The sequence below is a fragment of the Equus przewalskii genome, chromosome 16 (assembly GCF_037783145.1).
Source record: "Equus przewalskii isolate Varuska chromosome 16, EquPr2, whole genome shotgun sequence".
NCBI classification, from domain to species: domain Eukaryota; kingdom Metazoa; phylum Chordata; class Mammalia; order Perissodactyla; family Equidae; genus Equus; species Equus przewalskii.
The window spans coordinates 25,265,761-25,280,075 of record NC_091846.1 but is presented as its reverse complement, the minus strand read 5'-3'; the positions used below and the strand labels follow the sequence as shown (position 1 = coordinate 25,280,075).

At 43.5% G+C, this 14,315-nt stretch overlaps 1 long non-coding RNA gene across 1 annotated transcript; it reads left to right on the top strand.

The window, feature by feature from the left end:
• The first annotated feature begins 752 nt into the window (after nt 1–752).
• Nucleotides 753–8,876, top strand: LOC139076345 (uncharacterized). Its single transcript, XR_011527848.1, has 2 exons — nt 753–5,611; nt 7,732–8,876. It is a non-coding gene; the product is annotated as an uncharacterized lncRNA (long non-coding RNA).
• Nucleotides 8,877–14,315: the final 5,439 nt, after the last annotated feature.

Here is a 14,315-nt window from a genome sequence, read left to right as displayed (position 1 = left end):
GGCCTCTGAGAAGGTCTCCTGTGGTCCCTGCCTCCTGGTATTCACGCCCTTGGGTAGTCAGTCCCCTAACACATTGGATAGGGCTGACCTGTGTAACCATTAGGATGTTGAAGGAAGGATGGTGTGTGGCTTCCAAAGCTAGATAAAATATGTTGTGGCTTCTACCTTGCTTTCTGTTGGATCTCTCACTTGGGGTAAAACCAGCTGCCATGTCATGGGGACATTCAAACAGCCCTGTGATGGGGTCCCGGGGCAGAGAATTGAGACCTCCTACCAACAGCCATGTGAGTGAGCATCTCTGAAGCAGCTCCTCCAGCCCGGTCAGACCTTCAGATGGTGGAAGACCCAGCTGGCATTTTGACAGCAACCTCATGACAGAGGCCCCAAGCTAAAGCCACCTAGCTGAGCGCTGCCTGAATTCCTGACCTACAGAAACTGCAAGATAATAAATGTTTATTGTTATTTTAAAACATGAAATTTGTGGGTTATTTGTAAAACAGCAATACAGTGAGTCACAGTAAACAAGGTGAAAGATTCAAGTATGTATTTGAAAATAAAAAGGAATCCTAGTATTTATTCAGAACTTTTGGAACATATGACAAAGCTCTTTGGATTATGTAGGGCTGATTGCACTCATTGTTCTCCTCTGTGGATGTAAAACCCCTGTGCATACCTGTCTGTTCATTAGGCTGTAATTACACCTTTCCAGGGATTGTCATTTCACCGTCACTGTAAGAACCTTTGGAGGTGGACAAGTTGAGAGGGAGGGGAAAAGACCTTCCTACTAAGCAGCAGTGAACCACAACTGAAAAGGTCAGAATTGCCTAGTCAGGCTGTGAGCACTAGCCCAGCCGTCTTCCAGTTCATACCGGTGGTCCTGCGGTCATCAGTCCTGCGGTCATCAGTCCTGCGTCTCCATGCCACTTTCCAGCACAGAGCCCTCCAAGAGTTGAAACCATCATGGGCTGAGCATCACAGTCTTTTGAACGGCAACTTACCTTGGAGTTTTGTAGGAAACAAACTTGGGCTCCCTCTGGTGGCCTTCTAGCGAATGTCTGGTGGCCACCCAAACATCACTAGGCCCTTTCTTTTAAGTACCTTAGCCATATATGAGTTAATTTAATGAAGTCCCTTTTCTATACATATATTGTAGAGGTAGCAGCTGGGAGTGTGATTTCCAAAAGGGAAAAGTTTACCTACATACCTTTTAAAAACCAGTTGCAGGTATTTTTCATTCCTTCCCACTTTTATCCATACCTTACTGGTGCAACTAATGGGTAATGATTATTGGGTTTACACATTTTAATAAAATCACAGTCTCATCACCCAGGCTATTCTCCTGGAAAGTCTTGGAGAAGTGGTTGCAAAGTTTGTTAAATTTTGCTTGAGAGCTAAAATACTAACGATTGACTCCGCTCCTCGTATATTTTCATATTTGCTGGTTTCAGAAGCCCCTAGGGGAGGTTCCAGGTGTGAATTACCAGTTTGCTTGCCCTCCCACGCTGTACCCCCACCACACACCTTCCCTGCCTTTGCCTTTGGGGTAGGAAAGGACAGGAATAGAGAGGGCAAAATGGGTACAAAATACAAAACAGTGATAGCAGATGTTTTTATGAAGGGCTTTATATAAATAAAGACAATTCGGTGATGATACACATGAGCTTTGCACAGTGAGTACTTAATATCTTCAGACAGGACAAATTCATAGTAAACTCATGCTAACCACTTTGGCCATCTTAGAATGCCCACATCATAAATTAATGGCAGAATTAGACTGAGCTTAATATACCAGCAGCTCCATTTCCTTTCATTCCCAAGGAAGTGTTTGGTATCTGTCTGCAGAGACATATTTGGAAACAAGACTACCTCTCTGCACTTAGCCATCAAGCATTTCAATAGTGAGATGCAGCAACAGCCATTTACTTTGTACCACCTGTCTCTCATTGTAAGTTTTCACCTTAATGGTTTTTATTAGCACTTTATGTTGCTAAGCAACGAGCCAAGTCTGCACTCTTCTCCGCCAGGCTATAAAAATGTCTGCTTAGTTCCCCTGGTTCTGAAAGAAACGACTATACCAAAAAGATGCTCTTTATGGTTGTTTTCTCCTGACCTTTTTTCTTTTTCTTCCCCTGTGCCCCTCCCAATATGGACATAGTGAAGTTTCAATACAGCTTGGAACCACAGCCGCGCAGCAGGCGCCCCCTCCAGGCGCCATCTCCCGTCAGTGGACGCCCGGGGAGAGGCAGGAGGCAGGACGATTAAACCGTTAGGCCTGCGAACCAGATCGTCTATTACGAATTCACTTTTATTCTCGCAATCTGAAGCGAGCAGACGTTTGGCTTGTACGGTAGCTGCAACTGTGGTGACCCACACTTTGTAATTGGGAAATGCCACTTGTCGTAGTCCCCGGAAAATAGGATTGAGGAGGAGAAGGAGATGGATAATGCTGATGAGGTGCTTTTTTTTTTTTCCTTTAACTTGGACAAGTTTGGATACATTCTGCTAGGAAAAGGCAGTATAGGAGAGTCTAGAAAGATGGAGGCGTCTCCCGCGCAGCAGTTTGCCTCCTGCTTAAAAGCAGCGGCACGGAGCAAGCTGCGATTCCCAGGGACCCCAGCAGTGGGCTGCGCCCCCGAGTCCTCGCTGTCCCAGCGGCCGGCCTCGGCCTTGAATTGCCCTTTCAGGGCGAGGGACTGAGTCATCTCATCTCATCTCCCAAGAAATGCTCTTTGGGTCTCTGCTACAGCCTGGGATGGAGACAAAGGCCATGGGGCGCAGAGCGTGGCTCTCTGGCTAAGGCACTTCCGAGGGGCGCCCAGCCGTCTTGGGCAGACAGAATTCTGTCGTCCTCTGCTCTGCTAGCGCTGTGGGTGTGGTTCTGAACAGTGATCTTTGCATTTTCTCTACGGTGATCTGCACAGAGTGGGGGAGTGCAAACCACAAGTCACTCCAAAAAGTCTATGTGTGTGTGTGTGTTCATTGAATGTTTCCCAGAAGATTTGACACTACACCAAAAAGCAGACAGGTAAACATCACCACTTCATCATCACTTTAAGTATCACCATAGCAATGTTATTTTTCCAGATAAATGTCTTGAAATGTGTCTCTCCTAGGGGCAGGCGGCAGTGGGCAAAGCAAATGCTCCTTGGGGTCTTTTACTTTGTTTAGAAAGTTGGGGATGGGGGAGCTTAAGAACATCTGCTCTTCAGAAATGTGGATTTTAGGCCTTTTCCTGGCATTTCCTCTTTTCAGACAAAGAAAACTTTGCTTAATGTCAACACTTGTTAGATTTTAAGCCCGTATTCTTTTCTGTTCTGAGTTTTTGTTTTGTGCTTTATTCAGGAAATATTTATTAAGCAGCCACTAGAGAATTTGTAGACACTAAAACTAAAACAAAGCCCATATTCCTGCTTTCATGGAACTTACATTCTAATGGGTGCAGGGAGGGGAATAAACAGTAGCGAGTGTAACGTATCAGGAAGTGATAGTATATCCAGGAGGATAAAGGAGAGAGTGATGAGGGTCTGTGTTACATGGCTGTTTGGGAGAGGTCTTGCCGATAAGAAAGCAGAGACCTTAAGAAATGAGAGTGTGAGCCACATGGAAATCCAGGGAAGAGCAAGCAGAAAGCCAGGAGCGTGGGGGATGTTTAAGGGACGACTGGAGCTGAGTGAGTGAGAGGAAGGTGCTGGAGATGAAATCACAGGGAGGGGCTGGATCACACGGGGCCTCCCAGGACAGAATCAGGCCTTGGGGTTCTCCTCTCACTAAGGTGCAAGTAGAGGAGAGTGGAGAAAAGACAGGGCACAGGTCAAAGCCATTAGCCCATGGAGAGTCCAGGTGAAGGATGACGATGAAGGTGGCTTGGCCCCGGGTGTTGGCTGTGAACATGATGAGAAGTGGTCATCATCTAGATATATTTTGAAGATAGATCAGGTTTTATAGGGCCTAAAGCTGATATAACTGGGGAGGCCTTATTTAAGGAAATAAGCAAAATTATCAATCCAAAATGAGGTATGAAAGTGAACATTTAAAGGTGTTCTTAACCTGGGGTCCATGAACACTCCCTCCCACCTCCTATGGGTAAAATTCAGGAGCTGTGCCCTTGGGTAGAAAAAAAGTACAGCTTTATTTTCATTAATCTTTAGCTGAAATGTAGCATTTTCTTCGATTATGAATGTAAGCAGCACACCACAGTTGTAAGAGCAGTACCTGTGACTTTGTCACTGATAGAGTCACACATGACTGCACGGTTGTGCAGATAACTCAGAATATCCTTCATGCTCGTCATTACCGTTTCTGTGGTTACCAGGCCTGCACTAGATCTTATTTAATGCACTAAGAAGTAAATATATTGCTCTATGATAAATTTGTTTCTTTAATATCATGATAACTGTATTTCAGTGGTGTCTTTTGTAATCACATGTACTTTATTTTATACATGTAGAAACATTATTCTGAGAAGAGGTTCATTGGCTTCACCAGACTGCCACAGAGGTCCACAGCAAAGAGAAAAAAAAGTTGAAAACCCATGATTTCAAATGAAAAATAAATTTAAAAACTTGTAATTGTAAAAAGCTGACAGATATTTAGAAAAATAATATTTTTATTAATTGCTTGTCACATTTGAATATTTTTCCCTGTATATGTATATGTGTATTTTTAGGATGATTGGCCCTGAGCTAACGTCTGTTGCCAATTTTCCTTCTTTTTTTTTTTTGCCTCTCCAAAGCAAAGCCCCAGTACATAATTGTGTATCCCAGTTGTAGGTCATTCTAGTTCTTCTATGTGGGACACAGCCTCAGCATGGCCTGATGAGCAGTGCTAGATCTGCACCCAGGATCCGAACCTGCAAACCCTGGGCCGCTGAAGCGGAGCACATTAACTTAACTGTTCGGCCACCTTTTCATTCTGCAGATATTTACAAAAACATATGAGCCATCCAGTTTCTCTTGAAAAATCAAAAGATCTGGCAATGCTGCATTCTCATCTCACTAGTTATACAAAATGACTTAGTAACAGAATTTTATAGAGAGTTCCTCATCTGAGGAATGGATGACTTTTCCATAGGCCAGCTTCTGACTTGATGCATTTTATACCTTGTTTCTCTTCCACCATCTACATACTTCCAATGTTGGGCACTGGAAGTTTGTATCATGATATGACCTCTGACCTTTTATTTAAGTCACATGTCACAATTCTAGGTGAATTGCCACAGTGGGTGGTAGAAGAATTTCTGGAAGTCATTCCTATGCCAGATGGCTGGCAGTAACTGAATTATACATGCAAATAACTACAAACCATGTAAATCGATCCCGCTAAACACAAACTAAACGTACCCCCAACTCAACCTCCCTTTGGTAGGATTCCAAAAATGTCTGTAGCCACTTCATTGCCACCCAGTCCTAGAGGGAGAGTGATCAAGAGGAAATCATAGTAGAAAGAGAGAGCAGTCTTAGAGTAGATATAATATCCAGTTTTTCTAAATTTTACAAAAACATTTGGACCTTGAAAGGGAGCTGTGCGAGAGAAGATTCCTGGCTTTTCCTGAAAAATCAGATGACCTAACGACGGCGGACCCTCGTCCCCTCAGGACCACAGTTCACTGGAGGTGGGTGGTCAACCGACCTTTCGACCAGGGCATGTGCTCTCCATTTTGCCAGAGCCTCTCCTCAGCCTGCCTCCAGCAGACCATGCCTGGCAGCATGTGTAGCCATCTGAGTTTGCAGCCCTGCACACCATCAAACCTGAGCGAGGCCTGCTTAATTCTGGCCAAAGGACAAACCTTAACTGTGCCTCTAAGTGAAGGTTGTCTAGCCCTGACTAAGGTTAGAATGGATAAAATAAATTAACCAAAAGCGTTAATCTACCAAAAAAGTCTGTCTTGATTTGAATTGGAGAAGAACCCAGAATTCACTATAATTTAACACAAGGTGCTGAGTGTATGGAATCGGCAGTTTAATCAAAGCTCTTAGGTGTGCATCAGGGGTGCTGTGATTTATTCTGACTGAGGGGGATGAGGGAGCACTCATGGAGAAAGCAACATTTATTTGGATCTTTAAAGATCAGTGGGTTTGACCAAGTAGAGGATGGAATAGGGAGCATTCCAGGAAGTGAAATGGCATGAGCAGCAAGGGGATGGATGGATGCGGGAAAGTGGAGGATATGTTGGGGGCTGGATGGGGGTTTGGTGAGGGAGACGCTGGAGAGGGTAGGGGGCTGCGGTGGTGAAAGGCTGGGCTGAGGAAGGTAGGCATTTCATTTAAGCTATTGGACACCATCAAGAGCTAAGGTGTTCATGACTTATAATTTGTTAATGTGTCAGCCTATTGGGAGGGCTTACATTTTTTAAAAAGGCCTTTTAAAGCTCCAAAAATTTGACTCAAAGGTAGTCTTTTTTATTCGTTAATTTTTGGTTATGGAAAATCTCAATAATACAATGAACCTTCATGTGCCCGTCATCCAGCTTCAATAGTTATGAACTCATTGCCACTGTAACACCATCCACTTCTCCTTTTCTATATTGTTTTGAAATAAATCTCAGATATAATATTCTCTAAAAGATTGACTCTAAAAAAAATAACCATAATACCATTGATGTCATAATTTTTTTTTACAATTTGTTTCAGTCAGGATCCAAATAAGGTCCATAATTTGCAATTAATCCCTCTTTCCAATTCATCCATCTTTTTAGTCTCTTAATTGATAGTTTCCCTCTTTCTTTCTTATTTCAATTTGTTTTTTAAAAAAAAAAAAACCCAGGTTATTTGTCCTTCAGAATCCCCTCGAGTCAGGACTTTGGTGATGGCATCACTATAATGTCGTTTCATACATCCTTTGTCTCTGCAGTTGCTGTCATCTGGTAGTTGCATGTCAAGTAGATTCAGGTTTGATCTTTTTGACAAGACCATTTCATAGGTGGTGTTGTGTTCTTCCATCAGGAAGCACTTAATGCTTATTGTCTCTTTTTTGGTGATATTACCAATTGTTGATACTCAATTTGTATATAGGAATGGATATTCAGTGATGGAAATTCAGATATGCCAGCAGGTCAACTAGGGGAGGGCTATTTTTGGATACAGAGAACCAGGATATCTTGGCACCCTTTAAATAACACCTCACACCATGTGAGGTAGACAGGTTCTTAGTCTTTTTTTGAAAAAGATTGGTCCAGGAGAGCTATTGTAACCATTTTTAGCTTTCTTCTCTCCCCATTCCCTTTTCTCAAACACCCTGTATGCTGACTCTCTCCTTGCTTCACAAATTATATTCCTTAATTCAACAAACATTTGCTGAGTGCCTACCCTGTGCAAAGAACTGAACTAGGCCCTTTGGGGAGGAGGGCTCCAAACTGGACTCTGCCATCAAGGATACTCAGGATCTAATAGAGGAACAAGAGCTCTAAGATGAATAGAATGGTACAACTAAAGCTCTGTGGACTTTCCAAGGGGGAACAGTCTCTTCTGACTGAGAGGAAGAAAGAGGCCTTTGTGGGCATGGTACTTGAACCGAGCTAAGGTAGATGGGGTGATCTGGAAAGGGATGTTCCAAGCCAGAGGATTAACGTGAAGACAGGCATAGAAGCAGCAGATCTTGGGTCATGTCTGAGAAAAAGTAAATAGTTCAGTTTGACTCAAAGGTGGGTAAGAGGAATAGTGGGAAATAGAGTTGGAAAAATTGGTTTGGAGTTAAATGTTCACTTACCTTATAGCCCAGCCATTCTACTCCTAGGTATTTACCCAAGAGAAATGAAACATATGTCCACTCAAGACGAATGCACACATGTTCATAGCAGCTTTATTCACCATAACCAAAAGCTGGAAACATCAGAAGGATTCAATGGGAATACCACACAGCAATATAAAGAAGAAAATTACCAATACATCCAACAACATGGACGAATCTCAGAATCATTAGAATGAATGAAGGGAAAAGGCAAGACTAATCTATAGTGACAGAAGCAGAGGGTGCCTAGAACTGGGGCCAAATGGACTACAAAGGGGCACAAGGGATCTCTTGGGGCGATGGAAATGCTTTGTGTCGTGATCGTGGTGGTGATTTCGTGGGCATACACGTCCATCAAAACTCATGGAATTGTGAACTTTAAATAGGTGCAATTGATTGTTTATAAATTACACCTCAGTAAAATGTGTTTTTTAAAAAATATGCTTGGGACACACTGTGGAAGTTTTTGAAAGACAGGCCAAAGAGTTTGGCAAGCTTTTAAAAAAGGGAGTGAAATGTTTGGATTGCAATGTTTAGAATTCAAAACTAGGTAAAGTTCAGGCCAGTATTGACTGCAGCACAGTTACCCAACATGTCACAGGTCCTCAGTCTGGGGCAGAAACTGAGTGTTACTGAAAGATAAACTGAGGCGTATTAAGGAATTTTAGAGGTTATTTGAGAAAAAATGATTTGATTTGAGCACTGCCAAACCGTAAGTGGTTAGGAGTGTTCCACCAATAGGGGGGAGGGGATGAGGGGGCGACGGGACACACACGCGTGTGCGCGCGCACACACACACACACACACGCACACACACGACATGGGACTTTTATGGAGCAAAGGAGCAAAGGTGGAAGCAAAGCAAGGAGATGATTTGATTGGCTGCAGTTAAGCGATTGCCTCTTTGGGAAAGCCTAGCTGGCTGTTTGTGATTGGTTGTCCTTGGGTTTTGATTCCTTGACCTTGAGGCATTTACAGGCTTAGGTTTGGGTTTGCTAAGTAGGCTACTAAGGTATTAGAGCCAACTCAGTCTGCTGGCCTCCTTGTTTAATTAATTTAACAGCGTTTAGAAACTTTTCAAGGCAATTTGACAGGATTATTTTGTTGCATATAAAAATATAATCCAAAAATCTAATAAAATTTTAGAACTAGATCGTGTATGTTTTGTTTTTTTCCTGTGGTATTGTGATTTATAATAAATATGTATTTTGGTCTTTATCCAGGGTTCCCAGTACACAGCTCCTTAAACCTTTGTAATTTCCTAAGTGATAAGAGCTATAGGGCATCTTTTGTTCCCAGTTCCTGAAATAGCTCCAGAAGATAAAGGTGAAATGTGTGTTTTTGGTGTTCATAACAAGTCCCTTTCAGCCACCTCGGAGTTTATATTAACGAAGTGACTTTGGGAAAGTCCCACTGGATGGGGGCTGGCTGCCAGGGAAACCAACCACGTGATGAGATGGTTGGCACTTTCAGCCCCTCCTTCCCTGACCTCCGGGGAGTGGAGAGGGGCTAGAAATTGAGTTCAACCACCAGTGGCTAGTGATTTGATCAATCATACCATAAAAACTGAAAAGGAATTCCAAGAGCTTCCGGGTTGGGAACGTATCTGCATGGTGGAAGGGTGGGGTGGCACACCTGGAGAGGACACGGGGGCTCTGGATCCCTTCCCACATACTTGCCCTGTGCATCTCTTCCATCTGGCTGTCCCTAAGTTATAATCTTTTATAACAAACTGGTAATCCAGTAAGTAAAATGTTTTCCTGAAGTCTGTGGGCCGCTCTAGCAAATTAATCCAACCCAAGGAGGGGGCGTGGGACCCTCCATTTTCTAGAAGCACGGGTAACCTGGACTTATGATTGGCATCTGAAGGGGGGGCAGTCCTGTAGGACTGAGCTCTTAATCAGTGGGATCTGACACTATCTCTGGGTAGACAGTGTCAGAATTGAGTTAAATTGTAGGACACCCAGCTGGTGTCGCAGAATTGCTTGGTGAGTGGAAAAACTTAAACACACATTTGGTGACTAGAAATGTCAGAAGTGAATAGAGATTGAGAGTAGAGGAGACACACAGGAGTGTTTTTCCTTTACATTTTCTAATTCACTTTTCTGGTAACTCATATTTATTGCATTTTACATTTGCTACCAGTCCACAACAAATTGGACATCTAAAGAAAATCAGCCCTTTACCACAGATAGTTCGGGCAGCACTGGGCTGGAGTCACAACAATGTAAGGCAAGATTTTTCTCCGATAGTTTAGGTTAGATTATTGGGAAAAAGAGAGAGCTCATTAAAACTTGCCTGTTAAACTTTTGGTTGCCCAAGGAGCGGAAACTGTGTAAGGAGTGTGAGCAGACAGGGTAAGTGGGATTTAAAGTGGCAATTTACTGACAGTACGATTGGTTTCAGATTCCTGCAGTGCTCTCAGAACCTTGGACTATATTCAGATTAAAGTCTAGGCCGCTATTAAATAAATGAAGAACAAAATAATGGGGCAAAAATGGAAGCTTTTTCTTAGCACTAACCTCCTGCTAGAACCTGGAAGGTTAGAGCTACTCTCAGACTTTTTAAAGAAGTTATTTATACATAAGGGAAATGTTTTAAAGAAATCTAAGAAAGAGAAGGAAAGGCTAATGTTACGAGAGACTGCAGGGAAATGTCGCTGTGTAATAACTCCCACGCGGGGCGGGTGACAGGAGTTGGGCTGGGTGCCTAGCAAAGCACCGTGTCATTACATAAGGACACACACTCTCCCCTGGGCCTCGCTGCCGTGCACAGTGTACCCAGCCCACTGTGCCAGTGCAACACACCGAGAAGTAGCAGTGCAGACATTTCTCCAGGCAGAACGGCAATCACTAAACACAAACCGAAAAACCCCACAGTCGTCTAGCCTAGGGGGCAGGTCGTCTTCTCAAGGACGGGTAAGTTACGACTCAGGTCTCCCATTTCGCCTAGGTCCACGCTCACTACTCCGAGGGGGCTGCCAAGGAAACTTTGGAGATTTTGACCCACGTTCTGTGAAATAAAGTATGTAAAAATGCATTTCAATCTATAAAACATGGTACAAATATGAGGAAGTACTTCTGATTTTCCCTAACCCCAGTAGCTTCTGTGTGTACTTTTTTTACAACTCTCCCCAGTGTTACCTGCAGACCTTCAGCACACAGCCACATGCTAACAAGGTGGTCTCTTCACATGCAAGTCATGCAATCGAAGCAGAGAGGAACGGAGCCCTGCTATAGTCATGCCTGAGCCTCCTGACACCTTGTACATAAACTGGCCCCCTCGATGGCACTGACGTCCAGATTACACTGAAAATCACCCTTGAGAAGCATGCCCAAGAGACCCCATATCTGACTAATCCAGAAAGTAAGAACTGAGAAGATGGAAGGAAAATACCAAAAAAAGAAACTTTTTTTTTCAAGAAAATTTCCAAGAAATGAAAAACGTGTTTCCAAGTTGAAATAACGGATCAAGTGTCTCACAGAAAATTTAAAAAGACACGTATCAAGGAACAACATTATGAAATTTCAGATCATCATGAACAAAGAGAAGATGCTAAAAACTCCCAGAAAGGACAAAAAAGCAAGTCTCATACAAAAAAATGGCACTTAGAATAGCCATCTCCTCAGCAGCAACACTCGAAGCTGGAAGACAGTCAGTTTTGGGTCAACGTGAAAATCTGACAGATAATTATTCCTAACCTAGAAGTTGATCCTTAGCCAAATTGTCAATCAAGTATGAGAGAATAAGGATATATTATTCAAGCCAAGTCTCGAACAAGAAAAATATAACCGCTCCATAAGCCATAGAGAGCTGCCTCACCAAGGAGGAAAGAGGAAATGTGGGATTAGGTGGGGAGTGAATCCCAGGCCAAGGGGCAGAGGAGTCTCCACATGACAGGGCAGCAGGGTGGACACCAGTCCAGCCTGGAGCAGAATGGCAGAGGGCTCCCGGGGAGCTCTCCAAGAAAATAAGCAGGGGGTCTGGCAGGTTCCTGGAGCGCTTCAGGTGCTGGGAGGAAACCTACACTGCTTGCAGAGAGCTCAGGGGACGGGTTAGTGATGAGTACATAGGAAACTGAACATTGGGGAATATGAGAGTTATTAGCTCCGGCAACTATTAAACACTAATTAAAAATTAAAAATTGTACATATGGCTCAATTTGGAAAAATAAATAGTAATATCATGATTGTTAAATTAACCAAATTGTGAGATAACTATAGGGAGGATGGGGAAGGAGAAGTGGGGGGCTCAGGGGAGAGAAGAGCTGAGAGTTACAGGCAGCATGAAAGCTAAATCTTCATCTTCCAGGGAGAAATTCAAAAGATAATATGTAAACCATGAAAATGAAAAATAAAGAAGTAATAGTTGATGCAAGTTAGACTTAAGCAGTTAGAAAAAAAAAGAAGGGCCGGCCCAGTGGCGCAGTGGTTAAGTGCGCACGTTCTGCTTTTGCAGCCAGGGGTTCGCCTGTTCAGATCCCGGGTGTGGACATGGCACCGCTTGGCAAGCCATACTGTGGTAGGCGTCCCACGTATAAAGTAGAGGAAGATGGGCACAGATGTTAGCTCAGGGCCAGTCTTCCTCAGCAAAAAGAGGATTGGCAGCAGATGTTAGCTCAGGGCTAATCTTCCTCCAAAAAAAAGACGAAGAAGAAGAAAAAACAGTAAATAAGCAGCCAGTGATGACTTCAGAGAGTAGAAATCGCCTGGGAGGAATAGGGTAAAGGGACTGATGTTTTTTGCTGTAATCATTAAATTTAACAAGTTAAGCTATGATATGAAATATTTTGATTTTTTTAAAAAGCAGCAGATGCAGGCCACACACTGCACAGCATCAGTAGTATCTGCATCCTTTCAATCCTGTGACAAACGTATTGCGCACCATCCTGCTAAGTGGATGAAGATTGAGGATACAGCGGTGAGCAAACCAGAACAGAACCAAGCCACGCCCTCTTGGAGCTTGCAGGGAGAGGAAGTGGAGACAGATGATAAACAAATGAGCGAGGAAAATGCATTGTGTGTTAGACGGAAATAAGGGACATGTGAAAAATAAAGAAAGCAGTTGAGCATACCAGGGTAGGGGTGTAGTTTTAAGTGGGGTGGCCAGGGAAGGCCGCTCTGATTTTGACGAGATGACCTTTGAGCAGAGACTTAAAGGTGGTCAGCATGAGCCATGTGGCTCTCAGGGAAAAGTATTTGGGCTGAGGAAACAGCCAGTGCAAAGTCTGTGAAGAGGAAGCATATCTGCTTAGGGTTGCCATGTAAAATACAGGATACCCAGTTAAATTTGAATTTCAGATAAACAAGGAATAATTTTTTAGTATAAGTATGTCCCAAGTTGCATTGGGAATATTTGGTGCAGGAAGAGCATAGTAAGCAAGAGAGAGAGAGAGATGAGGTCATCAAGATGGGAGGGTCCAGATCATGAAGGGCTTTCCAGGACATGGTAACGACTTTGCATTTTTACTGTGGGAGAGGTGGGAAGCCAATGGAGAATTTTGAGCAAAGAAGAGGTATGATCCGATAGTTCTAGAAGGGTCACCCTGATAAGTCTGTTGAGAATAGACTGATAAATTTGGAAGCATGAAAGCAGTCAGCAGGCTGCTGCAATAATCCAGTGAGGAGATGCTGGGGGCCTGGATCAGGGTGGTAACCATGGAGATAGTGAAAAGTGGGAAGATTCTGGATATATTTTGAAGGGAGAGCTCATGGAATTTGCTAATAAACTGGACATGGAATGTGAGAGAATTCAAAGGTGAGACCAGGTTTTCAGCCCGAGCAACTGGAAAGATGGAGTTGTTATTCATTTATTGAGACAGAGAAGTCTGTGGCTGTAGGAGGAGTAAATCTGAGGGTTTTATCAAGAGCTTGGCTTTGGTCATGGAGATGAAGGGTAGGTGGTGGGATATAGCGGTCTGGAGATCAGGGGAGAAGTCTTGGCTGGTGATACAGATGTAGGAGTTATTGTAGGTCTAACTATCAGAACCATTCCTTTGTCTTCTCCTGAAACAGTTACCTATTATCAAAATAAGGCTGCATTATAAACCATCCCAAAATTTCATGCCTTAAAAGAGCAACCATTTGTTTAGCTTAAGATCTTGTGAATCAGCAGTTTAGGCTGAGCTTAGCTGGGCGGTTCTGGTCTTGTTTCATTGTGTCCAGGCTTTGTCATCTGCTGTTGGCTGGCAGGTCAGCTGGCTGCTCTAGGATGATCGCAGCTGGAATAATTCATCTCTACTCCACGTGGTCTCTCATCTTCCCGCAGCTAGCTTGGCGTTGTTCTGGTGGAGGCAGTGCTCCGAAAGAGAGTTGAAGTGCTTGAGGTCTCTTGAAGCCTAAACTGTAACTATCGCACTAACATTTCTGCCACATTCTCACTGTCAAAGCAAGTCACAAGGCTGCTGGTGGAGGAGCAGGTGATAGATAGCACCTCTTGGTAGGAGGAACTACAAAGCCACATGCAAAGGGAAACCATACAGGGAGGCCTTGGGGGCCATCATTCAATCAACTTACCACGTATCCCAACTCTGAAACATTTCAGCCCAGTCCTCTTTTCTCTCCAAGAAGGACTATGAAAAATCCGCCTGT